Genomic DNA, 27,699 nt, shown 5'->3' with positions numbered 1-27,699 from the left:
TATACAATGGCCGCTACGATACATAGCAGATTGCAACATCGTTCAATATATCATATAGTGTGTACAGAGATACATTACTATTAGATACAAGATACACTAGTACAGTCTGTGCCAATCAACACCTTCACCAAAATAAAATAAAAAATAAATAAAAAAAAGTCTACTACAGGACAGCCTTGTTTTCCAGTGACTAAAGGTATAATGGCCTGCCACACAAATGATGTATTATTCCCCTGAAAGGTACAGTATAGTGTTGTTGGCTAATACTGGTTTAAGGGGTGTAGTATGGCTGACCGGCGGTCAGGAGAATGCCGATCAGCTTACCGACGCCGGGATCCCGGCAGCATACTGACGCCGGGATCCCGGCGGGGAGGGGCGAGTGCAGCAAGACCCCTTGCGGGCTCGGTGGCGACCGCAGGTTCTATTCCCACTCTATGGGTGTCGTGGACACCCACGAGTGGAAATAGTCCCTGTTGGTCGGCATGCCGACCATCGGGATAGTGAGGGGTCGGGATGGTGGAGGAGGTCATGTGACTGTCGGTCTCCCGACCGCCGGTCACATGAATACCACCCGGTTTAAAGAGCTAGGAAAAAAATAAGATTTTACTTACCGATAAATCTATTTCTCGTAGTCCGTAGTGGATGCTGGGGACTCCGTCAGGACCATGGGGATTAGCGGCTCCGCAGGAGACAGGGCACAAAAATAAAGCTTTAGGATCAGGTGGTGTGCACTGGCTCCTCCCCCTATGACCCTCCTCCAAGCCTCAGTTAGGATACTGTGCCCGGACGAGCGTACACAATAAGGAAGGATTTTGAATCCCGGGTAAGACTCATACCAGCCACACCAATCACACCGTACAACTTGTGATCTGAACCCAGTTAACAGTATGACAACGTAGGAGCCTCTGAACAGACGGCTCACAACAAGAACAACCCGATTTTTTTGTAACAATAACTATGTACAAGTATTGCAGACAATCCGCACTTGGGATGGGCGCCCAGCATCCACTACGGACTACGAGAAATAGATTTATCGGTAAGTAAAATCTTATTTTCTCTAACGTCCTAGTGGATGCTGGGGACACCGTCAGGACCATGGGGATTATACCAAAGCTCCCAAACGGGCGGGAGAGTGCGGATGACTCTGCAGCACCGAATGAGAGAACTCCAGGTCCTCTTTAGCCAGGGTATCAAATTTGTAGAATTTTACAAACGTGTTCTCCCCCGACCACGTAGCTGCTCGGCAGAGTTGTAATGCCGAGACCCCTCGGGCAGCCGCCCAGGATGAGCCCACCTTCCTTGTGGAATGGGCCTTGACAGATTTAGGCTGTGGCAGGCCTGCCACAGAATGTGCAAGTTGAATTGTGCTACAAATCCAACGAGCAATCGTCTGCTTAGAAGCAGGAGCACCCAGCTTGTTGGGTGCATACAGTATAAACAGCGAGTCAGATTTTCTGACTCCAGCCGTCCTTGAAATATATATTTTCAATGCCCTGACAACGTCCAGCAACTTGGAATCCTCCAAATCGCTAGTAGCCGCAGGCACCACAATAGGCTGGTTCAGGTGAAACGCTGACACCACCTTAGGCAGAAAATGAGGACGCGTCCGCAGTTCTGCCCTGTCCGAATGGAAAATCAGATATGGGCTTTTATACGATAAAGCCGCCAATTCTGACACTCTCCTGGCTGAAGCCAGAGCCAGTAGCATGGTTACTTTCCATGTAAGATATTTCAAATCCGCCGATTTGAGTGGCTCAAACCAATGGGATTTGAGAAAATCCAAAACTACATTAAGGTCCCACGGAGCCACTGGGGGCACAACCGGGGGCTGTATATGTAGTACTCCTTTTACAAAAGTCTGGACTTCAGGAACTGAAGCCAATTCTTTCTGGAAGAAAATCGACAGGGCCGAAATTTGAACCTTAATGGACCCCAACTTGAGGCCCATAGACAATCCTGTTTGCAGGAAATGTAGGAATCGACCCAATTGAAATTCCTCCGTGGGGGCCTTCCTGGCCTCACACCACGCAACATATTTTCTCCAAATGCGGTGATAATGTTGTGCAGTCACCTCCTTCCTGGCTTTAACCAGTGTAGGAATGACCTCTTCTGGAATGCCTTTTTCCCTTAGAATTCGGCGTTCAACCGCCACGCCGTCAAACGCAGCCGCGGCAAGTCTTGGAATAGACACGGTCCCTGCTGAATCAGATCCCGTCTTAGAGGTAGAGGCCACGGATCTTCCGTGAGCATCTCCTGAAGTTCCGGGTACCAAGTTCTTCTTGGCCAATCCGGAGCCACGAGTATCGTTCTTACTCCCCTTTGCCGTATAATTCTCAGTACTTTGGGTATGAGAGGCAGAGGAGGAAACACATACACTGACTGGAACACCCACGGTGTTACCAGAGCGTCCACAGCTATTGCCTGAGGGTCTCTTGACCTGGCGCAATACCTGTCCAGTTTTTTGTTGAGGCGAGACGCCATCATATCCACCTTTGGTTTTTCCCAACGGTTCACAATCATGTGGAAGACTTCTGGATGAAGTCCCCACTCTCCCGGGTGTAGATCGTGTCTGCTGAGGAAGTCTGCTTCCCAGTTGTCCACTCCCGGAATGAACACTGCTGACAGTGCTATCACATGATCTTCCGCCCAGCGAAGAATCCTTGCAGCTTCTGCCATTGCTCTCCTGCTTCTTGTGCCGCCCTGTCTGTTTACGTGGGCGACTGCCGTGATGTTGTCCGACTGGATCAACACCGGCTGACCCTGAAGCAGGGGTTTTGCCAGGCTTAGAGCATTGTAAATCGCTCTTAGCTCCAGTATATTTATGTGAAGAGACATCTCCAGGCTTGACCATACTCCCTGGAAGTTTCTTCCCTGTGTGACCGCTCCCCAGCCTCTCAGACTGGCATCCGTGGTCACCAGGACCCAGTCCTGTATGCCGAATCTGCGGCCTTCTAACAGATGAGCACTCTGCAACCACCACAGAAGAGACACCCTTGTCCGTGGCGATAAGGTTATCCGCTGATGCATCTGCAGATGCGATCCGGACCATTTGTCCAGCAGATCCCACTGAAAAGTTTGTGCGTGGAATCTGCCGAATGGGATTGCTTCGTAAGAAGCCACCATCTTTCCCAGGACTCTTGTGCATTGATGCACAGACACTTTTCCTGGTTTTAGGAGGTTCCTGACAAGTTCGGATAACTCCTTGGCTTTCTCCTCCGGAAGAAACACCTTTTTCTGAACCGTGTCCAGAATCATTCCCAGGAACAGCAGACGTGTTGTCGGGGTCAACTGAGATTTTGGGAAATTCAGAATCCACCCGTGTTGTTGCAGCACTACTTGGGTTAGTGCTACTCCGTCCTCCAGCTGTTCTCTGGACCTTGCCCTTATCAGGAGATCGTCCAAGTAAGGGATAATTAATACGCCTCTTCTTCGCAGAAGAATCATCATTTCGGCCATTACCTTGGTAAAGACCCGAGGTGCCGTGGACAATCCAAACGGCAGCGTCTGAAACTGATAATGACAGTTTTGCACCACGAACCTGAGGTACCCTTGATGTGAAGGGCAAATTGGGACATGCAGGTAAGCATCTTTTATGTCCAGGGACACCATAAAGTCCCCTTCTTCCAGATTCGCTATCACTGCTCTGAGTGATTCCATCTTGAACTTGAATTTTTGTATGTACAGGTTCAAAGATTTCAGATTTAGAATAGGTCTTACCGAGCCGTCCGGCTTCGGTACCACAAATAGCGTGGAGTAATACCCCTTTCCCTGTTGTAGGAGGGGTACCTTGACTATCACCTGCTGAGAAAACAGCTTGTGAATGGCTTCCAATACCGTCGCCCTGTCTGAGGGAGACGTTGGCAAAGCAGACTTTAGGAACCGGCGAGGGGGAGACTTCTCGAATTCCAACCTGTAACCCTGAGATACTACCTGCAGGATCCAGGGGTCCACCTGTGAGCAAGCCCACTGCGCGCTGAAATTCTTGAGTCGACCCCCCACCGCTCCTGAGTCCGCTTGTAAAGCCCCAGCGTCATGCTGAGGGCTTTGCAGAACCCGCGGAGGGCTTCTGTTCCTGGGAAGGGGCTGCTTGCTGCCCTCTCTTACCCTTTCCTCTGCCTCGGGGCAGATATGACTGTCCTTTTGCCCGCTTGTTCTTATAGGACCGAAAGGACTGCGGTTGAAAAGACGGTGTCTTTTTCTGTTGGGAGGGGGTCTGAGGTAAAAAGGTGGATTTCCCGGCAGTTGCCGTGGCCACCAAATCCGATAGACCGACGCCAAATAATTCCTCCCCTTTATACGGCAATACTTCCATATGCCGTTTGGAATCCGCATCACCTGACCACTGTCGTGTCCATAAACTTCTTCTGGCAGATATGGACATCGCACTTACTCTCGATGCCAGAGTGCAAATATCCCTCTGAGCATCTCGCATATAAAGAAAAGCATCCTTTAATTGCTCTAAAGTCTGTAAAATACTGTCCCTATCCAGGGTATCAATATTTTCAGTCAGGGAATCCGACCAGACCACTCCAGCACTGCACATCCAGGCTGAGGCGATGGCTGGTCGCAGTATAACACCAGTATGTGTGTATATACTTTTTAGAGTAGTTTCCAGCCTCCTATCAGCTGGATCCTTGAGGGCGGCCGTATCAGGAGACGGTAACGCCACTTGTTTTGATAAGCGTGTGAGCGCCTTATCCACCTTAGGGGGTGTTTCCCAGCGCGCCCTAACCTCTGGCGGGAAAGGGTATAATGCCAATAACTTTTTAGAAATTAGCCCTTTTCTATCTGGGTTAACCCACGCTTCATCACATACATCATTCAATTCCTCTGATTCAGGAAAAACTACAGGTAGTTTTTTCACCCCCCACATAATACCCCTTTTTGTGGTACTTGTAGTATCAGAGATATGCAAAGTCTCCTTCATTGCCGTGATCATATAACGTGTGGCCCTACTGGAAAATACGTTTGTTTCTTCACCGTCGACACTAGATTCAGTGTCCGTGTCTGGGTCTGTATCGACCGACTGAGGTAAAGGGCGTTTTACAGCCCCTGACGGTGTCTGAGACGCCTGGGCAGGTACCAACTGGTTTGACGGCCGTCTCATGTCGTCAACTGATTTTTGTAATGTGCTGACATTATCACGTAATTCCATAAACAAAGCCATCCATTCCGGTGTCGACTCCCTAGGGGGTGACATCACCATTACCGGCAATTGCTCTGCCTCCACACCAACATCGTCCTCATACATGTCGACACACACGTACCGACACACAGCAGACACACAGGGAATGCTCTATTGAAGACAGGACCCCACTAGCCCTTTGGGGAGACAGAGGGAGAGTTTGCCAGCACACACCCAAGCGCTATAATATATATGGGAACAACCCTATATAAGTGTTGTATCCTTATAGCAGCTTAAATATATTAATATCGCCAAAAAAAGTGCCCCCCCTCTCTGTTTTACCCTGTTTCTGTAGTGCAGTGCAGGGGAGAGTCCTGGGAGCCTTCCTCACAGCGGAGCTGAGCAGGAAAATGGCGCTGTGTGCTGAGGAGAATAAGCCCCGCCCCCTATTTCGGCGGGCTCTTCTCCGGAATCTGTGAGATCTGGCAGGGGTTAAATACATCCATATAGCCTCAAAGGGCTATATGTGATGTATTTTTAGCCATAAAAAGGTATTATATATTGCTGCCCAGGGCGCCCCCCCAACGTCCTGCACCCTCCGTGACCGCTGTGTGAAGTGTGCTGACAACAATGGCGCACAGCTGCAGTGCTGTGCGCTACCTCAGGAAGACTGAAAAGTCTTCTGCCGCCTGCTTCTGGACCTCTTCCATCTTCGGCATCTGCAAAGGGGTCGGCGGCGCGGCTCCGGGACGAACCCCAGGGTGAGACCTGTGTTCCGACTCCCTCTGGAGCTAATGGTGTCCAGTAGCCTAAGAAGCCAATCCATCCTGCACGCAGGTGAGTTCACTTCTCTCCCCTAAGTCCCTCGATGCAGTGAGCCTGTTGCCAGCAGGACTCACTGAAAATAAAAAAACCTAAAAACTTTTTCTAAGCAGCTCTTTAGGAGAGCCACCTAGATTGCACCCTGCTCGGACGGGCACAAAAACCTAACTGGGGCTTGGAGGAGGGTCATAGGGGGAGGAGCCAGTGCACACCACCTGATCCTAAAGCTTTATTTTTGTGCCCTGTTTCCTGCGGAGCCGCTAATCCCCATGGTCCTGACGGAGTCCCCAGCATCCACTAGGACGTTAGAGAAATAAGATTTTACTTACCGGTAAATCTATTTCTCGTAGTCCGTAGTGGATGCTGGGGACTCCGTAAGGACCATGGGGAATAGACGGGCTCCGCAGGCGACAGGGTACTTTAAGAAAGAATTAGGAATACTGGTGTGCACTGGCTCCTCTCTCTATGTCCCTCCTCCAGACCTCAGTTAAAGAAACTGTGCCCGGAAAAGCTGACAGTACAAGGAAAGGATTTTGGAATCCAGGGTAAGACTCATACCAACCACACCAATCACACCGTATAACTCGTGATAAACTTACCCAGTTAACAGTATGAACAACAACAGAGCATCAGATAACCCTGATGCAACCATAACATAACCCTTATTTTAAGCAATAACTATATACAAGTATTGCAGAAGTAGTCCGCACTTGGGACGGGCGCCCAGCATCCACTACGGACTACGAGAAATATAGATTTACCGGTAAGTAAAATCTTATTTTCTCTAACGTCCTAGTGGATGCTGGGGACTCCGTAAGGACCATAGGGATTATACCAAAACTCCCAAACGGGCGGGAGAGTGCGGATGACTCTGCAGCACCGAATGAGCAAACACAAGGTCCTCCTCAGCCAGGGTATCAAACTTGTAGAACTTTGCAAAAGTGTTTGAACCCGACCAAGTAGCTGCTCTGCAAAGCTGTAATGCAGAGACCCCTCGGGCAGCCGCCTAAGAAGAGCCCACCTTCCTTGTGGAATGGGCTTTTACCGATTTTGGAGGCGGCAATCCAGCCGCAGAATGAGCCTGCTGAATCGTGTTACAAATCCAGCGAGCAATAGTTTGCTTTGAAGCAGGAGCACCCAGCTTGTTGGATGCATACAGGATAAACAGCGACTCAGTTTTCATGACTCCAGCCGTTCTGACTACATAAACCTTCAAAGCCCTGACTACATCTAGTAACTTGGCATCCTCCAAGTCACGAGTAGCCGCAGGCACCACAATAGGTTGGTTCAAATGAAAAGATGACACCACTTTTGGCAGAAATTGCGGACGAGTCCGTAATTCTGCCATGTCCATATGGAAAACCAGATAGGGGCTTTTATGTGAAAAAGCCGCCAATTCTGACACACGCCTAGCCGAAGCTAAGGCCAATAGCATGACCACCTTCCACGTGAGATATTTTAACTCCACGGTTTTAAGTGGCTCAAACCAGTGTGATTTCAGGAAACTCAACACCACGTTAAGATCCCAAGGTGCCACTGGTGGCACAAAAGGGGGTTGAATATGCAGCACTCCCTTTACAAAGGGCTGAACTTCAGGAAGAGAAGCCAGTTCCTTTTGAAAGAAAATGGATAGGGCTGAGATCTGGACCTTAATGGACCCCAATTTTAAGCCCAAAGTCACTCCCGACTGTAGGAAGTGAAGGAAACGGCCCAGCTGGAATTCCTCTGTAGGGGCATTCCTGGCCTCACACCAAGCAACATATTTTCGCCATATACGGTGATAATGTTTAGCCGTCACATCCTTCCTAGCCTTTATTAGAGTAGGAATAACCTCATCCGGAATACCCTTTTCTGCTAGGATCCGGCGTTCAACCGACATGCCGTCAAACGCAGCCGCGGTAAGTCTTGGAACAGACAGGGCCCCTGTTGCAACAGATCCTGTCTGAGAGGCAGAGGCCATGGGTCCTCTGTGAGCATTTCTTGCAGTTCCGGATACCAAGTTCTTCTTGGCCAATCCGGAACAATGAGTATTGTTCTCACTCCTCTTTTTCTTACGATTCTCAGCACCTTGGGTATGAGAGGAAGAGGAGGAAACACATACACCGACTGGAACACCCACGGTGTCACTAGTGCGTCCACAGCCATCGCCTGAGGGTCTCTTGACCTGGCGCAATACATTTGTAGCTTTTTGTTGAGGCGGGATGCCATCATGTCCACCTGTGGCAGTTCCCAACGACTTGTAATCTGTGTGAAGACTTCTTGATGAAGTCCCCACTCTCCCGGGTGGAGGTCGTGCCTGCTGAGGAAGTCTGCTTCCCAGTTGTCCACTCCCGGAATGAACACTGCTGACAGTGCTTTTACGTGATCCTCCGCCCAGCGAAGAATTCTGGTGGCTTCCGCCATCACCGCCCTGCTCCTTGTGCCGCCTTGGCGGTTTACATGAGCCACTGCGGTGATGTTGTCTGACTGAATCAGCACCGGTTGGTTGCGAAGCAGAGGCTCCGCTTGACTTAGGGCGTTGTATATGGCCCTTAGTTCCAGGATATTGATGTGCAGACAAGTCTCCTGACTTGACCACAGACCCTGGAAATTTCTTCCCTGTGTGACTGCCCCCCACCCTCGGAGGCTTGCATCCGTGGTCACCAGGACCCAGTCCTGAATGCCGAACCTGCGACCCTCGAGAAGGTGAGCACTCTGCAGCCACCACAGAAGAGATACCCTGGCCCTGGGGGATAGGGTGATCAGCCGCTGCATCTGAAGATGCGATCCGGACCACTTGTCCAACAGATCCCACTGAAAGGTCCTCGCATGGAACCTGCCGAAGGGAATGGCTTCGTATGACGCCACCATCTTCCCCAGGACTCGCGTGCATTGATGCACCGACACCTGTTTTGGTTTTAAGAGGTCTCTGACCAGAGTCACGAGTTCCTGAGCCTTCTCCGCCGGAAGAAAAACCTTCTTCTGGTCTGTGTCCAGAATCATGCCCAGGAAGGGCAGACGCGTCGTAGGAATCAGCTGCGACTTTGGAATATTCAGAATCCAGCCGTGCTGTTGCAACACTTCCCGAGAGTGTGCTACGCTGATCAGCAACTGCTCTCTGGACCTCGCCTTTATGAGGAGATCGTCCAAGTATGGGATAATTGTGACTCCTTGCTTTCGCAGAAGCACCATCATTTCTGCCATTACCTTGGTAAATATTCTCGGTGCCGTGGACAGACCAAACGGCAACGTCTGGAATTGGTAATGACAGTCCTGTACCACAAATCTGAGGTACTCCTGATGAGGTGGATAAATGGGGACATGCAGGTAAGCATCCTTTATGTCCAGAGACACCATAAAATCCCCCTCTTCCAGGCTTGCAATGACCGCTCTGAGCGATTCCATCTTGAACTTGAACCTTTTCAGGTAAATGTTCAGGGATTTTAAATTCAATATGGGTCTGACCGAACCGTCTGGTTTCGGTACCACAAACATTGTGGAATAGTAACCCTTTCCCTGTTGAAGGAGGGGAACCCTTACCACCACCTGCTGGAGATATAATTTGTGAATAGCCGCTAACACTATTTCCCTCTCTATGGGGGAAGCTGGCAGGGCCGATTTGAGGTAACGGTGCGGGGGCATCAATTCGAATTCCAGCTTGTATCCCTGAGACACAATCTGTATAGCCCAGGGATCCACCCGTGAGCGAACCCACTGGTGGCTGAAATTTCGGAGACACGCCCCCACCGATCCTGGCTCCACCTGTGGAGCCCCAGCGTCATGCGGTGGATTTAGTGGAAGCCGGGGAGGACTTCTGTTCCTGGGAACTAGCTGTATGGTGCAGCTTCTTTCCTCTACCCCTGCCTCTGGCAAGAAAGGACGCACCTCGGACTTTCTTGCCTCTTTGCGAACGAAAGGACTGCATTTGGTAATATGGTGCTTTCTTAGGCTGTGAGGGAATATATGGCAAAAAATTTCACTTCCCAGCCGTAGCTGTGGAAACTAGGTCCGAGAGACCGTCCACAAACAATTCCTCACCCTTATAAGGTAAAACCTCCATGTGCCTTTTTGAGTCGGCATCACCTGTCCATTGCCGAGTCCACAGGACCCTTCTGGCAGAAATCGACATTGCATTTATTCTAGAGCCCAGTAGGCTAATGTCTCTCTGGGCATCTCTCATATATAGGACAGCGTTTTTATATGCCCCAGGGTCAGTAATATAGTATCCTTGTCTAAGGTATCAATTTCCTCAGATAAAGTATCTGTCCATGCTGCCACAGCACTACACATCCAGGGCGACGCAATTGCGGGCCTTAGTATGGTACCTGAATGTGTATAAACGGACTTCAGGATACCTTCCTGCTTTCTATCCGCAGGATCTTTTAGGGTGGCCGTATCCTGTGACGGCAGGGCTACCTTCTTAGATAAGCGTGTCAAAGCTTTGTCTACCCTAGGGGAGGATTCCCAGCGTAACCTGTCCGCTGGCGGGAAAGGATACGCCATAAGCAACTGTTTGGAAATCTGCATTTTTCTATCTGGAGATTCACAAGCTTTTTCACATAACTCATTTAACTCATGTGAAGGGGGAAAGGTCACCTCATGCCTTTTTTCCCCAAACATATAAACCCTCTTGTCAGGGACTGGGTTTTTCTCTGAGATGTGCAATACATCCTTCATTGCTATAATCATATAGCGGATGGCTTTAGCCATTTTAGGCTGTAACTTTGCATCATCGCCATCGACACTGGAGTCAGAATCCGTGTCGATATATGTGTCAACAATTTGGGATAGTGGGCTCTTCTGAGACCCTGACGGCCTCTGCGCTGTAGGATCAGGCATGGGTTGAGACCCCCTGACTGTCCCAAGGCTTCAGCTTTATCCAACCTTTTATGCAAGGAAGTAACATTATCATTTAAAACCTTCCACATATCCATCCAATCGGGTGTCGGCGGCGATCCCACATTCATTTGTACCTGCGCTGCTTCCACATAGCCTTCTTCGTCAAACATGTCGACACAAGCGTACCGACACACCACACACACAGGGGATGCTCTATTTGAGGACAGAACCCCCACAAGGCCTTTTGGAGAGACAGAGAGAGAGTATGCCAGCACACACCCCAGCGCTATATGACCCAGGATTTACAAAGTAACTTAGTGTTTACCCAGTAGCTGCTGTGTATACTGATTTTGCGCTAAATTTATGTGCCCCCCCTCTCTTTTTACCCTCTTTCTACCGTGAATCTGCAGGGGAGAGCCTGGGGAGCTTCCTCTCAGCGGAGCTGTGGAGAGAAAATGGCGCTGGTGAGTGCTGAGGAAGAAGCCCCGCCCCCTCAGCGGCGGGCTTCTGTCCCGTGATTTTGTGTAAAATAATGGCGGGGGCTCATGCATATATACAGTGCCCAACTGTATATATGCTGCTTTTTGCCAAGAGGTTCCCAATTGCTGCCCAGGGAGCCCCCCCCTGCGCCCTGCACCCTACAGTGACCGGAGTGTGTGGGTTTAATGTGGGAGCAATGGCGCACAGCTGCAGTGCTGTGCGCTACCTCATATGAAGACTGGAGTCTTCTGCCGCCGCTTTTGACGTCTTCTTGCTTCTCACGCTGGCTTCTGGCTCTGCGAGGGGGACGGCGGCGCGGCTCCGGGATAGGACGACCAAGGGTGCGTTCCTGTGTTCGATCCCTCTGGAGCCAATGGTGTCCAGTAGCCTAAGAAGCATGACCTATCCGCAGTTAGTAGGGCTGCTTCTCTACCCTCAGTCCCACGTAGCAGAGAGTCTGTTGCCAGCAGATCTCTCTGAAAATAAAAAACCCTAACAAAATACTTTCTATTTAGCAAGCTCAGGAGAGCTCACTAAGGTGCACCCAGCTCGTCCGGGGCCGGGCACAGATTCAAACTGAGGTCTGAAGGAGGGACATAGAGGGAGGAGCCAGTGCACACCAGTATTCCTAATTCTTTCTTAAAGTGCCCTGTCTCCTGCGGAGCCCGTCTATTCCCCATGGTCCTTACGGAGTCCCCAGCATCCACTAGGACGTTAGAGAAAATAAGATTTTACTTACCGATAAATCTATTTCTCGTAGTCCGTAGTGGATGCTGGGACTCAGTCAGGACCATGGGGATTAGCGGCTCCGCAGGAGACAGGGCACAAAAATAAAAGCTTTAGGACTAGTTGGTGTGCACTGGCTCCTCCCCCTATGACCCTCCTCCAAGCCTCAGTTAGGATACTGTGCCCGGACGAGCGTACACAATAAGGAAGGATTTTGAATCCCGGGTAAGACTCATACCAGCCACACCAATCACACCGTACAACTTGTGATCTGAACCCAGTTAACAGTATGACAAACGTAGGAGCCTCTGAACAGACGGCTCACAACAATAACAACCCGATTTTTTTGTAACAATAACCATGTACAAGTATTGCAGACAATCCGCACTTGGGATGGGCGCCCAGCATCCACTACGGACTACGAGAAATAGATTTATCGGTAAGTAAAATCTTATTTTCTCTGACGTCCTAGTGGATGCTGGGACTCCGTCAGGACCATGGGGATTATACCAAAGCTCCCAAACGGGCGGGAGAGTGCGGATGACTCTGCAGCACCGAATGAGAGAACTCCAGGTCCTCTTTAGCCAGGGTATCAAATTTGTAGAATTTTACAAACGTGTTCTCCCCCGACCACGTAGCTGCTCGGCAGAGTTGTAATGCCGAGACCCCTCGGGCAGCCGCCCAAGATGAGCCCACCTTCCTTGTGGAATGGGCCTTGATAGATTTAGGCTGTGGCAGGCCTGCCACAGAATGTGCAAGTTGAATTGTGCTACAAATCCAACGAGCAATCGTCTGCTTAGAAGCAGGAGCACCCAGCTTGTTGGGTGCATACAGTATAAACAGCGAGTCAGATTTTCTGACTCCAGCCGTCCTTGAAATATATATTTTCAATGCCCTGACAACGTCCAGCAACTTGGAATCCTCCAAATCGCTAGTAGCCGCAGGCACCACAATAGGCTGGTTCAGGTGAAACGCTGAAACCACCTTAGGCAGAAACTGAGGACGCGTCCGCAGTTCTGCCCTGTCCGAATGGAAAATCAGATATGGGCTTTTATACGATAAAGCCGCCAATTCTGACACTCTCCTGGCTGAAGCCAGGGCCAGTAGCATGGTTACTTTCCATGTAAGATATTTCAAATCCACCGATTTGAGTGGCTCAAACCAATGGGATTTGAGAAAATCCAAAACTACATTAAGATCCCACGGAGCCACTGGGGGCACAACCGGGGGCTGTATATGTAGTACTCCTTTTACAAAAGTCTGGACTTCAGGAACTGAAGCCAATTCTTTCTGGAAGAAAATCGACAGGGCCGAAATTTGAACCTTAATGGACCCTAATTTGAGGCCCATAGACAATCCTGTTTGCAGGAAATGTAGGAATCGACCCAGTTGAAATTCCTCCGTCGGGGCCTTCCTGGCCTCACACCACGCAACATATTTTCTCCAAATGCGGTGATAATGTTGTGCAGTCACCTCCTTCCTGGCTTTTACCAGGGTAGGGATGACCTCTTCCGGAATGCCTTTTTCCCTTAGAATTCGGCGTTCAACCGCCATGCCGTCAAACGCAGCCGCGGTAAGTCTTGGAATAGACACGGTCCCTGCTGAAGCAGGTCCCGTCTTAGAGGTAGAGGCCACGGATCTTCCGTGAGCATCTCCTGAAGTTCCGGGTACCAAGTTCTTCTTGGCCAATCCGGAGCCACGAGTATCGTTCTTACTCCCCTTTGCCGTATAATTCTCAGTACTTTTGGTATGAGAGGCAGAGGAGGAAACACATACACTGACTGGAACACCCACGGTGTTACCAGAGCGTCCACAGCTATTGCCTGAGGGTCTCTTGACCTGGCGCAATACCTGTCCAGTTTTTTGTTGAGGCGGGACGCCATCATATCCACCTTTGGTTTTTCCCAACGGTTCACAATCATGTGGAAGACTTCTGGATGAAGTCCCCACTCTCCCGGGTGTAGATCGTGTCTGCTGAGGAAGTCCGCTTCCCAGTTGTCCACTCCCGGAATGAACACTGCCGACAGTGCTATCACATGATCTTCCGCCCAGCGAAGAATCCTTGCAGCTTCTGCCATTGCCCTCCTGCTTCTTGTGCCGCCCTGTCTGTTTACGTGGGCGACTGCCGTGATGTTGTCCGACTGGATCAACACCGGCTGACCCTGAAGCAGGGGTTTTGCCAGGCTTAGAGCATTGTAAATCGCTCTTAGCTCCAGTATATTTATGTGAAGAGACATCTCCAGGCTTGACCACACTCCCTGGAAGTTTCTTCCCTGTGTGACCGCTCCCCAGCCTCTCAGACTGACATCCGTGGTCACCAGGACCCAGTCCTGTATGCCGAATCTGCGGCCCTCTAACAGATGAGCACTCTGCAACCACCACAGAAGAGACACCCTTGTCCGTGGAGACAAAGTTATCCGCTGATGCATCTGCAGATGCGATCCGGACCATTTGTCCAGCAGATCCCACTGAAAAGTTCGTGCGTGGAATCTGCCGAATGGAATCGCTTCGTAAGAAGCCACCATTTTTCCCAGGACTCTTGTGCATTGATGCACAGACACTTTTCCTGGTTTTAGGAGGTTCCTGACAAGTTCGGATAACTCCCTGGCTTTCTCCTCCGGAAGAAACACCTTTTTCTGAACAGTGTCCAGAATCATTCCCAGGAACAGCAGACGTGTCGTCGGGGTCAATTGAGATTTTGGAAAATTCAGAATCCACCCGTGCTGTTGCAGCACTACTTGGGTTAGTGCTACTACGTCCCCCAGCTGTTCTCTGGACCTTGCCCTTATCAGGAGATCGTCCAAGTAAGGGATAATTAATACGCCTTTTCTTCGCAGAAGAAACATCATTTCGGCCATTACCTTGGTAAAGACCCGAGGTGCCGTGGACAATCCAAACGGCAGCGTCTGAAACTGATAATGACAGTTTTGCACCACGAACCTGAGGTACCCTTGATGTGAAGGGCAAATTGGGACATGCAGGTAAGCATCCTTGATGTCCAGGGACACCATAAAGTCCCCTTCTTCCAGATTCGCTATCACTGCTCTGAGTGACTCCATCTTGAACTTGAATTTTTGTATGTACAGGTTCAAAGATTTCAGATTTAGAATAGGTCTTACCGAGCCGTCCGGCTTCGGTACCACAAATAGTGTGGAATAATACCCCTTTCCCTGTTGTAGGAGGGGTACCTTGACTATCACCTGCTGAGAATACAGCTTGTGAATGGCTTCCAATACCGTCGCCCTGTCTGAGGGAGACGTTGGCAGAGCAGACTTTAGGAACCGGCGAGGGGGAGACTTCTCGAATTCCAACCTGTAACCCTGAGATACTACCTGCAGGATCCAGGGGTCCACCTGTGAGTGAGCCCACTGTGCGCTGAAATTCTTGAGTCGACCCCCCACCGCCCCTGAGTCCGCTTGTAAAGCCCCAACGTCATGCTGAGGGCTTTGCAGAAGCCGGGGAGGGCTTCTGCTCCTGGGAGGGAGCTGCTTGGTGCACTCTCTTACCCTTTCCTTTGCCTCGGGGCAGATATGACTGTCCTTTTGCCCGCTTGTTCTTATAGGAACGAAAGGACTGCGGCTGAAAAGACGGTGTCTTTTTCTGTTGGGAGGGGACCTGAGGTAAAAAGGTGGATTTCCCGGCTGTTGCCGTGGCCACCAAATCCGATAGACCGACCCCAAATAATTCCTCCCCTTTATACGGCAATACTTCCATATGCCGTTTGGAATCCGCATCACCTGACCACTGTCGCGTCCATAAACTTCTTCTGGCAGATATGGACATCGCACTTACTCTCGATGCCAGAGTGCAAATATCCCTCTGAGCATCTCGCATATAAAGAAAAGCATCCTTTAATTGCTCTATAGTCAATAAAATACTGTCCCTATCCAGGGTATCAATATTTTCAGTCAGGGAATCCGACCAAACCACCCCAGCACTGCACATCCATGCAGAGGCGATGGCTGGTCGCAGTATAACACCAGTATGAGTGTATATACTTTTCAGGGTAGTTTCCAGCCTCCTATCAGCTGGATCCTTGAGGGCGGCCGTTTCAGGAGACGGTAACGCCACTTGTTTTGATAAGCGTGTGAGTGCCTTACCCACCCTAGGGGGTGTTTCCCAGCGCGCCCTAACCTCTGGCGGGAAAGGATATAATGCCAATAACTTCTTTGAAATTAGCAGTTTTCTATCGGGGTTAACCCACGCTTCATCACACACTTCATTCAATTCCTCTGATTCAGGAAAAACTACAGGTAGTTTTTTCAGACCCCACATAATACCCCTTTTTGTGGTACTTGCAGTATCAGAGATATGCAAAGCCTCCTTCATTGCCGTGATCATATAACGTGTGGCCCTACTGGAAAATACGTTTGTTTCTTCACCGTCGACACTAGATTCGGTGTCCGTGTCTGGGTCTGTGTCGACCGACTGAGGTAAAGGGCGTTTTACAGCCCCTGACGGTGTCTGAGACGCCTGGACAGGTACTAACTGATTTGCCGGCCGTCTCATGTCGTCAACTGATTTTTGTAACGTGCTGACATTATCACGTAATTCCATAAACAAAGCCATCCATTCCGGTGTCGACTCCCGAGGGGGTGACATCACCATTACCGGCAATTGCTCCGCCTCCACACCAGCATCGTCCTCATACATGTCGACACACACGTACCGACACACAGCAGACACACAGGGAATGCTCTTATCGAAGACAGGACCCCACTAGCCCTTTGGGGAGACAGAGGGAGAGTTTGCCAGCACACACCCAAGCGCTATAAATATATAGGAACAACCCTACAGAAGTGTTGTTTCCTTTATAGCAGCTTAATATATCAATATCGCCAAAAAAGTGCCCCCCCTCTCTGTTTTTTTTACCCTGTTTCTGTAGTGCAGTGCAGGGGAGAGTCCTGGGAGCCTTCCTCGCAGCGGAGCTGTGCAGGAAAATGGCGCTGTGTGCTGAGGAGATAGGCCCCGCCCCCTATTTCGGCGGGCTCTTCTCCCGGTATTTGTGAGACCTGGCAGGGGTTAAATACATCCATATAGCCCCAGGGGCTATATGTGATGTATTTTTAGCCAGAACAAGGTATTATCATTGCTGCCCAGGGCGCCCCCCCCCAGCGCCCTGCACCCTCAGTGACCGCTGGTGTGAAGTGTGCTGACAACAATGGCGCACAGCTGCAGTGCTGTGCGCTACCTCATGAAGACTGAAAAGTCTTCTGCCGCCGGTTTCTGGACCTCTTCACTTTTCGGCATCTGCAAGGGGGTCGGCGGCGCGGCTCCGGGACCGGACTCCATGGCTGGGCCTGTGTTCGATCCCTCTGGAGCTAATGGTGTCCAGTAGCCTAAGAAGCCAATCCATCCTGCACGCAGGTGAGTTCCCTTCTTCTCCCCTAAGTCCCTCGTTGCAGTGAGCCTGTTGCCAGCAGGACTCACTGAAAATAAAAAACCTAATAACTTTTTCTAAGCAGCTCTTTAGGAGAGCCACCTAGATTGCACCCTGCTCGGACGGGCACAAAAACCTAACTGAGGCTTGGAGGAGGGTCATAGGGGGAGGAGCCAGTGCACACCAACTAGTCCTAAAGCTTTTATTTTTGTGCCCTGTCTCCTGCGGAGCCGCTAATCCCCATGGTCCTGACGGAGTCCCAGCATCCACTAGGACGTCAGAGAAAACTGGATTAAAACAGAAAGAAACGGTCACAGAAAAGGGCATAGGAACCAGAACTGCACAATAACCCAAAATGACCCCTTGCCTGTACCAGGAGCACAGCCTTCTGACAGCCACACAGTCCTATAACATGATCCCACTGTGCTCCCTACTCTCACCCCACATACACTGCAATCTGCTGCTATCATTTCCAGGGTCACCACCTGCATGAGATGCCATCATTTCCAGCAGCGTGGGGTCAGCACCGGTAACATCTACCCCATCACAGTGACCGGGGGAACTCCTCCTCACAGTCACAACACTTACACATAGTAGTGACTACATACATGAGACAGTGTCACACAACTGCTATGCACTGACTGATGTGGCTACACATGTAACACCCCATCACCAGCGCCTCCGTGGGGTCATGTGCACAGTGTAGGACATAAAGCAGCATTTGTCTTCCCAGATATCTTACTGGCGAAACGAAACACTGAACACGAGTGTAAATACAATGACAACGCACACAGCCCAGCAAACCCAGTCACACAAAGCCCTGACACACAATACGCAGGGTGTGTACGGTGGAATTTGGGAACGGGACACCTGTGGGGTCAGTAACACAGAATTCTATCCACAGGACTCTGCAGAGAGCGCTCATGCTGGGGCGCCGGGCACACAGCTGACAACATACGGGACACCTCCTCCATGCCTGCTCCGGGATACATACATGACTGAGCCATGTACAGTGCTGCACTCAAGGCACAGTCCGTGTATAGATAACATCATGCTGGGCAGGAAGCTCCAGCCCCTGTACCCGGTGCAGCCGGCAGCACACACCGCACATGTGTCACACATAACGGGCACTCACCTCTGTGCGTCTCTGGGCACCCCTCACTCTCACCATTCACATCTCCCAGGAAATGGCGTCTGAGACTGGTAGATTGGGAGCTGCTCATTTAAAAGGGCGACACCAGCGGGGTCCGCAGCGTGAGTGGAGGGGGCGTCCCGGCCGGGAGTCACCTCCTGTAACCTGGGTGAGAGGGACCAGCTCCTGTTGCCCATATGGATGTATGTAACAAGTTTACTACAGAGAATGATACCCGGAGCATCTCTCAGGCTTGCTCTCGCATTGGGATATTTTTCTTAGAAAATCTTGTTCATTTACAAAAACATTGTCCAGCTTTCCCCACAGCTGATAACATTATGAAGTGACGTGCACCTGCTCGATATGTGGATGGGGGAAGTGCAGTATAAGCAGGGGTTAAAGTGAGGGGGAACCGAGTTCCACCACCTGTAATGGTAGGGGGAACTAGTTCCACCACCTCCTTTGCCCTGCACAGTAATTCCAACAGATAAACCTGCCCCATAACCTACATCAATATATGATGCAGGCGGTGCTAGTGTTACTGATGAGCTGCAACCACCACCCCCTTCCTCAGATCCTGGTGGCTCCATGGTCCTCCTCCATCTACAGTCCACCCCTCCTGGCACTCACACACGCTATTAGGTATATGCAATTCCGGACGAATTGCAGCTTTTTTTCGCCCGTTTTTAAATTCGACACAATTCGACCGTCGAATCCCGGCCGGCGGGTGCCGGAATTCGACATATTCAATTAAAAACGGATTGGACAGTCCCGCTGTCGAAAAACGGACCAATTGACGGATAAGTGCGTCCTGGATTCGACTTTTTGGATGGCACAAAAATGGTTAAAAAGCCCTAAAAAAAATTGCGTGGGGTCCCCCCTCCTAAGCATAACCAGCCTCGGGCTCTTTGAGCCGGTCCTGGTTGTAAAAATACGGGGGGGGGGAATTGACAGGGGATCCCCTGTATTTTTAGAACCAGCACCGGGCTCTGCGTCCGGTCCTGGTGCAAAAAATACGGGGGACAAAAGACGTAGGGGTCCCCCGTATTTTTAACACCAGCACCGGGCTCCACTAGCTGGAGAGATAATGCCACAGCCGGGGGACACTTTTATATCGGTCCCTGCGGCCGTGGCATTAAATCCCCTGGCCGGGGTACCCTAGAGGAGTGGGGACCCCTTAAATCAAGGGGTCATCCCCCCTCCAGCCACCCAAGGGCCAGGGGTGAAGCCCGAGGCTGTCCCCCCCATCAAAGGGCTGCGGATGGGGGGCTGATAGCCAAGTGACAAATAAAAGAATATTGTTTTTTGCAGCAGAACTACAAGTCCCAGCAAGCCTCCCCTGCAAGCTGGTACTTGGAGAACCACAAGTACCAGCATGCGGGGGGGGGGGGGAACGGGCCCGCTGGTACCTGTAGTTCTTCTGCAAAAAAAATACCCAAATAAAAACAGGACACGCACACCGTGAAAGTAAAACTTTATTACATACATGCCGACACACACATACTTACCTATGTTCACACGCCGACTCTGTCCACGTGTCCAAGATGAATCCATGGTGTACCTGAAAATAAAATTATACTCACCTAAATCCAGTGTAGCGGTCCTGTTCTTTTTTGTAATCCACGTACTTGGCAAAAAAAACAAACCGCATACCCGAACCACGCACTGAAAGGGGTCCCATGTTTACACATGGGACCCCTTTCCCCAAATGCTGAGACCCCCCGTGACTCCGGTCACAGAGGGTCCCTTCAGCCAATCAGGGAGCGCCACGTCGTGGCACTCTCCTGATTGGCTATGCGCGTCTGAGCTGTCAGACAGCACATCGCACAGCCGCTCCATTATCTAGAATGGTGGGAACTTTGCGGTCAGCGGTGAGGTTACCCGCGGTCAGCCGCTGACCTCGAGTAACCTCACCGCTAACCGCAAAGTTCCCACCATTGAATATGGTATTGCTATTGCTATTAGCAATAAAAAAAAACACAAAAAAAACATGTTTTTAATTTTTTTTATTAAATTCCGCCAGCAAAGTGAGGCGGAATGAAATTGACGAAATTACTGTCGAAAATCACTGTTGTCGAATCGACATTCTTCAATTGAATATACTTTTGTCGAAAAGCCGCATTTTTACCACTGCAGACATGTTGAATTTTAAAAATGTCGAATTGCAAAAAGTCGAATCTGAAACGTCCGTTTTTTTGTCGAAAAGTACTGTATTGCATTGTCGAATCCAATTTGACATGTTTTTTTTTGTCGAAAATGCCCCGTTTTTCGACTTTTGCGGGAATTCGACCGCAATTGCATATACCCCATAATGTCTGTTGGAAAGCATTTATCCCCTCCTCAGGTTCTAGTGGTTTCCTTTTCCGGCACAGCGTACGTGATGTCATGCTGTCACCGCTGCTGAAGTCAGGAGGAGCCATGAAGAGGAGCAGGCTCTGTGCATATTGAAGGCAAGATGAAAGGGGGCTGGAGGGACAAGAGCAGTGGGGAAGCTGCTGGAGGGATACAGGGCATGTAGCTGCTGAAGGGACAAGGCCGGTGATCTGCTGGTAGTGACAGAGGCAGAGATGTGTTTAAGAGGCACTACTGTGGCCATTATGTGTATAAAGGGCACTACTGAATGATGTAACCTGAATAAGGGGCATTACTATGTGGTTTAATATAAATAAGGGGCTCAACATGCGGTGTAATGTGAATAAGACTGTACTACTTTGTGGTGTAATTGAAAATGGGGTTACTATTTATTTATGTGATCGCGCTGCTTCTTTGTGAGATCAATGTCCCTTCATAAAGTATGGGAGGTAGAGCATTAATTAATAGTTTGCAGGGAGGTGCAGAAAACACTAGCACTGGCCCTGGCTCCGCTTAATGTGTGTGTGTGGGGAAGGGGGGAGGGGAGGTAAATGAGTTCCACCACCTCTCCAGGACCACTTTAAGCCCTGCGTATAAGTCGTATAGGGTGTACTACAAATTACCGGCGTTTGGGATCCCGGCACCCAGCATACTGGCGTCGGGATCCTGACCGCCAGAATACCCGCAGCGGGGCGAGTGCAGAAGAGCCCCTTGTGAGCTTGCTGCGCTCACCACGCTGCAGGTACGATGGCGCGCTACACGTGCCATGCCATTTATATTCCACGACACCCCATGAGGGAAAATAGTTGGTGGGACCCCGGCACCTGTATGCAGGCTTAGTAAATAGAAGTTCCATCACTTGTAATGGTAGGTGGAACTAGTTGGTGTAATGGTAGGTGGAACAGCCCTGCACAGTGAAGTCCACCCCACCACCCATGTCAATAGATGATGCAGGCGGCGCTAGTGTCACCGATGAGCTGCAACCACCTCCCCTTCTCAGGCTCTGGTGGCTCTGTAGTGCTCCTCCACCTGTGGCCTGCCCCTTCTGGTACTCACACACGCTGTGTCTCTCAGATAACATTCGCCCAATCCTGAGGTCCCAGCGGCTTCCTTTTTGGGCACTGTGTATGTGATGTCATGCCGTCACTGCCGCTAAAGTGCAGAGCCACAAAGAGGAGCAGGCTTTGTGCATGCTGAAGACAAGGTAGGGGAAGGAACAAAGGGAGGCGGGTAAGCCGCTGGAGGGACACAGAGCATGAAGCTGCTGGAGTGACAGAGGCAGAGTTGTGTATAAGGGGCACTTCTGTGGGCATTATGTGTCATGGGGCACTTCTGTGAGCATTATGTGTATAAGAGTCACTTCTGTGGGTATTGTGTGTAAGGGGTATTACTATTCTGTGCATACGTGCCACTACTGTGGGAAATATGTGTAAGGTGCACTACTACTGTGGGAATTGTGGATAAGGGGTACCACTGTGTAGCGAAACGTGAATAAGGGGCACTACTGAGTGACATTAAGTAAATAAGAGACACTATGTGTCGTAACGTGACTGAGGGGCACTAGTGTGTGAAGTAAAATAAATCAGGCACCATGTGCGATGAAATGTTAATTAGATTATGTTACTATGTTGCGTAATTTGAATTGGGGGTACTAATGTGTGATCATGCAAATTCCTTGTGAGACCACTGTCCCTTTATAAAGTATGTGAGGTAGGGCACAAATTTACAGTTTGCAGGAGGGTGCTGCCAGGGCCGTTTCTAGCCAATTTGGCTCCCAGTGCGAGATTTAAAAATGCGCGCCCCCCCCCCATTGCTATAAAAAAATTGTGTGCCCCCCCCCCCCCACATAGCTCTAAAAAGAAAAAGAAGGCGCGCGCGCTCCCGACAAGGGGTGTGGCCTGATTAAAATGGGTCTGATATCACCACGCCCACCACAGGGGAAAAAGAATAAAAATAAAAAAAGTCCCCATTTTACACATTACAGCAGGCAAGTGTCCCCATTTTACACAGGGCGGCAGGCAGGTGTCCCCATTTTACACAGCGCGGCAGGCAGGTGTCCCCATTTTACACAGCGCGGCAGGCAGATGTCCCCATTTTACACAACGCGGCAGGCAGGTGTCCCCATTTTACAAAGCGCGGCAGGCAGCTATCCCCATTTTACACAGTACGGCAGGCAGGTGTCCCCATTTTACACAGTAAGGCAGGCAGGTGTCCCCATTTTACAAAGTGCGGCAGGCAGGTATCCCCATTTTACAAAGTGCGGCAGGCAGGTGTCAAGTGGGGGGGGGGGGGGAGGGAGGGGGAGAGAGAGAGAGAGAGAGAGATAGAGATACTACTTACATCTTCCCGCTCTTCGGGTCCGGCCGCCTCACGTCCCTCGCGCCGGACGCCTCCTCCTTCCAGGCTTATCTCCTTTCCTCCCTCTTCTCGAGCACTCCTGCTCGGGGGGCGGGGTTTCGCGGAATGACGCATTTGCGTCGTGACATCACGACGCAAATGCGTCATTCCGCGAAACTCCGCCCCCCAAGCAGGAGCGCTCGGGAAGAGGAAGGAGAGGAGATAAGGACATATAAAGTGCCGCGGTGGGCGCCCCGTGCGGTTGCACGGCTCGCCCGCCGCTAGAAACGGCACTGGGTGCCGCAAACCCTAGCACAGGCCCTGGCTCCGCCTAATGTGGGGAAATGAGTTCAACCACCTCTCCAGAACTACTTTAAGCAATGGCTATTACCTATGGTTTTATAGAATTTACCTGATAAATGCTACTGTAGCTAGAAGTTGATTGGTTGCAAATTCTCATTTTGTCCACTTCTCCACTCTTTAGAAGACACATTTCCACCTAGGTCAGTGGTTCGCAACCTGAGGTAGGGATGGATGTTGAAACTGATGCTTTTTCCATTGAATAGTGGGTGTTCGATTGCTGCCAGCTATCAAATCCTGGTTTCTGATGCCAATCCAATGGCTGACTGCTTCTTTTGAACTGTAGACATGCCCAGGGACTGTCAAGAGGGACGTTCATACCGGGCCTGACGTTGTGAGGGGGCACCAAGGTTCTGGGGGACAGTAAGCATGTGTGTGGCAGTGCTGTACGGCGCCTGTTTGCAATGGATTGTAAATTAAATGGATTGCACCAGCTGCCCTCCCGCCCAGAAGGGAACTGTGGCATGGTAGTTAATAACTCGGACCGCCCGCAGGTAACCCCCCTAGTCACTTGTCCGGATTCCCGTACTTATGAATGATGTCACATGGTGCATCAGCACGATGCTCCATCCTCCTGCCAGCTTTTGCCTCCCTGTTCTGTACCTGCAGTGGTGACGGTTCTGGTCTATCCACCTAAGAGAAGTAGTACTAAAGGAGAAACAGTCAGCGTGGCCCCTAGAGGATAGCAGTAGTGTCAGGGTGTAAAACACACAATTGGGCGCTGATGTTTAAATTGGATATTAGCCGCACGTTCCTGGGGCTTGGTTCCTCTGCCACCACTTAAATAGAACAAAACAAAACAGATAGGAACTGCGCTTAGTATCCAATGTAAAATTTTATTTATAATACAAATATATACAATTACCGGCCGGATTTCATAAAAATATAATATAACATATATATACTCATGAAAATTCCTAACACTACTATAGTGCACAATTAATATATATTTTTGACATAATTAAAAACACAAATTAAGAACTCAATGCACACATTGCACACATATCCGTATTGCTGATTATGACACTGCTCTTTAAATAACTCCTATAACATTGCAAGATAGATAGAAAAGAATTATTGATACCTAGAACTATGGAAGTAAAAAATAAGGAGAACATAAATAATAAACAAAAAAGTGGCCTTTTTTCGACAAAATATAATTGTTGTGCACAGCAAATTGGGCATATCATTAAAAAGAATACGTCCATGTTATTGTTGGATGAATTATTAAAAGCAGATGTGGACCCTAGGGGTACGGTTATATTTAGAAAGGTGGATAATTTAAAATCAAAATTGGTTGTTAGCCACTTTGAGGATAAAAATGTATTTAAGACAGAAAATACATGGTTACCTAAAAAACCTTTTAGTTTTCATAGATGTAGCAAAATAGACTGTCTATCATGTAGCTATCTCCCCCGTAAAAGTGTGGAATTTCAGTCGTTCATTACAAAAGAGAAATTCCAAATAAAAGAATTTATTAACTGTATGTCCACATACGTTATCTATTTATTAACATGTATTTGCGGCAGACAATACACGAACATTCCATGTGCGTTTTATGGAACATAGACGTAATGTGAGAAAGAATGCGCAACATCCAGTAGCTAATCACATAACTCGTTGCTGTAAAGGAAATTTTGAGGGGGTTACTATGATAGCCATAGAACAAATCAAACAAACTAAACGAGGGGGAAATAGATATGGACTATTATGTAGGCGTGAAGCTTACTGGATCTTTCAGTTAGATACTATGCTGCCAAATGGACTTAATGATACTGTGGAGCTAAATGGGATTTGAGGGATAAGTAGGACTGTAAGTCATTATGGAGTAATATTAATTCTAATTGTTGGGAATTGGGATTATGGAGACAAATATATATGTTACGGGTATATGTTTATATATATATTAATAATTTTTTGGGGGGTTTTATGGGTTCTTCTGTTGAGGTTCGAATCTATATCAAAAAAGTCTATTGTGTCCCATACATTTATCAATACATTAGAGGTAGGATAGAGAACAGGTGAATTAAATAATTATAAGTAAATGAAGAATATAGAGATTTGAATTATATAAGCGTGTCAATTGATGGGAGATAATTATGCAGATATTTAATAAATGGAGACCTTGTATATATATATAAATAATATGAAAAAAGTATATATAAGGTCTCCTTTGGAGGAGATGGATATTAGTGGCATTGATATATATTTTCTCCATTTATTAACAAAGGAATAATGAAAGGTGTTTGTATGTGTATGTATATGTTTATTTAGGCATAAGGTAAATGGTATGTTTAAAGTAGTCTTAGGATTTGTAGATCTTTGCACACATGGAGATATCCGTATAGGTGATTCTATAAAACCAAATATTTATAAAGCGTTCCGTGGGGATGCTATGAAACGTCTGGAGTATAGGTCACTGCTGACATTGATAATGAAGCTTGATTTTGGATAAGCGTCAGCAGAGTATCTCTCTGTGTTCTTTGTATATTGGGAATGAGGCTTGGAGCGCGACGCATGGCGTGTGTGCGGTAAATTGAAGAGAACGGAAATACAAACGGCATTTAAGCCGGATAGGTATGGTGAAGCTCCATACACACTGAGGAAGCCGCCGACAGCACATCGAGGCGGTGAAACGCGTATGTGGAAGAGAAGAGAAGATAAGTGAGTTTTTACTAGCCGGCCGGCTAAGCGAACTATCAAATGATCAATAGGCATACTCTGTATAATGGCTTATTAGCTCAATAATCAGCTCGACATCCGGACATCCGGACCCCAGTGCTAAGGGGGAATAGGGAGAGTGCTCCCAGATCTGAGATATATTGCAGCCTATATTACTTCCAGAGACAGCCTTGGGATCACATGGTGGATGAGACGGCTAATTTACTAGCTTGCTATAACCACAAATCAATACCGCATTTGCTGATGTATGGGACTGATAAAATTGAAGACGGATATATAGCGTAATTCTGCAGATAAAAAGGGACTATAAGAATATTTGAATCCCTCACCGTTATATATATTTTCCAATTTCTCGTCACGGTACACATTGCAGGGACGCCTGCAATGTTATAGGAGTTATTTAAAGAGCAGTGTCATAATCAGCAATACGGATATGTGTGCAATGTGTGCATTGAGTTCTTAATTTGTGTTTTTAATTATGTCAAAAATATATACTAATTGTGCACTATAGTAGTGTTAGGAATTTTCATAAATATATATATGTTATATTATATTTTTATGAAATCCGGCCGGTAATTGTATAAATATATTTGTATTATAAATAAAATTTTACATTGGATACTAAGCGCAGTTCCTATCTGTTTTGTTAGTGTCAGGGTGTGTTGGTAAGAAACCGTGTGGAAGCGCTGTCACTCAGATTCATTATGACCAGACAGTTATTATAAAAAACACAGATAATTAATATTCATTATGCAATGTAATATCAAAGTGTAAGTAGTGCTAATGATGTGCTCAGCAGTAGTGCAGCGTAGTTTTATTACATTGCATAGTATATATTAAGTGTCTCTGTTTTTTACTAATAATAAAAAAAACCATCTAATTAATATTCAGTATTAAGGGATATTAGTGTATCAGTCCCTACGATTTCTCTTGCCAGCTCTGACTGTAGACACCAGGTAGAAGTTTACTAAGACTCCTTTCTAGGTAGTTTTGCGTATTTTTGCACTAATGCTTCTATTTTGCAAATAGCAAATTTACTAAGTACCATTTTGCATGGAAATCGCTGTGAAACTGGACTTCGCAAACCACATCACAATCAGAACAAACAACATCAAAATAACATTGGTACCATTGCAAATAGCAACTTTACTAAAAATCGTTTTTGTGAAATCGCTCAAACTCACATAAAAAAAATCGCACCGCAATGCATCAAATCAATGTATTTACTTTTAACAAGCATGTTTGGTGCGTAGCAGCGTTTATGTTTTAAGTCAAGTAAACGGTTAATTTTAGTAAAAAAAATAAAATGGTGTGCCCAGCCCCCCACGAAAGCATAACCAGCACCGGTTGTGTAAGTACCCCACCACCACCACCACCTCCCCATGCTGACACCTGTCCACTGCCAAAAGAACCTACAATGGGCAGAACTGGACCATGAAATAATGGAAGAAGGTGGCCTTGTCTGATGCATAATTATTTTTTGTT

The 27,699-nt window shown here is 48.5% G+C and overlaps 1 protein-coding gene across 3 annotated transcripts in view; it reads right to left on the bottom strand.

Annotated features, from left to right (window-relative positions):
* EPB41L5 (erythrocyte membrane protein band 4.1 like 5) overlaps positions 1 to 18,679 on the bottom strand; it is a 562,556-nt gene extending 543,877 nt beyond the window's left edge. Inside the window, exon 1 of one of the 3 annotated variants that reach the window (XM_063933986.1) lies at positions 18,487 to 18,679. The gene's annotated coding sequence lies outside the window, so the exon portion shown is untranslated. The remainder of the gene's footprint in view (positions 1 to 18,486) is intronic. The other 2 variants (XM_063933985.1, XM_063933987.1) reach the window with 2 other exon arrangements.
* Positions 18,680 to 27,699: the final 9,020 nt, after the last annotated feature.

This window comes from Pseudophryne corroboree, chromosome 7 (assembly GCF_028390025.1).
Source record: "Pseudophryne corroboree isolate aPseCor3 chromosome 7, aPseCor3.hap2, whole genome shotgun sequence".
Taxonomy (NCBI): Eukaryota; Metazoa; Chordata; class Amphibia; order Anura; family Myobatrachidae; genus Pseudophryne; species Pseudophryne corroboree.
Note: the sequence above shows the minus strand (reverse complement) of the source record. Positions and strands in the feature narration are given on the sequence as shown.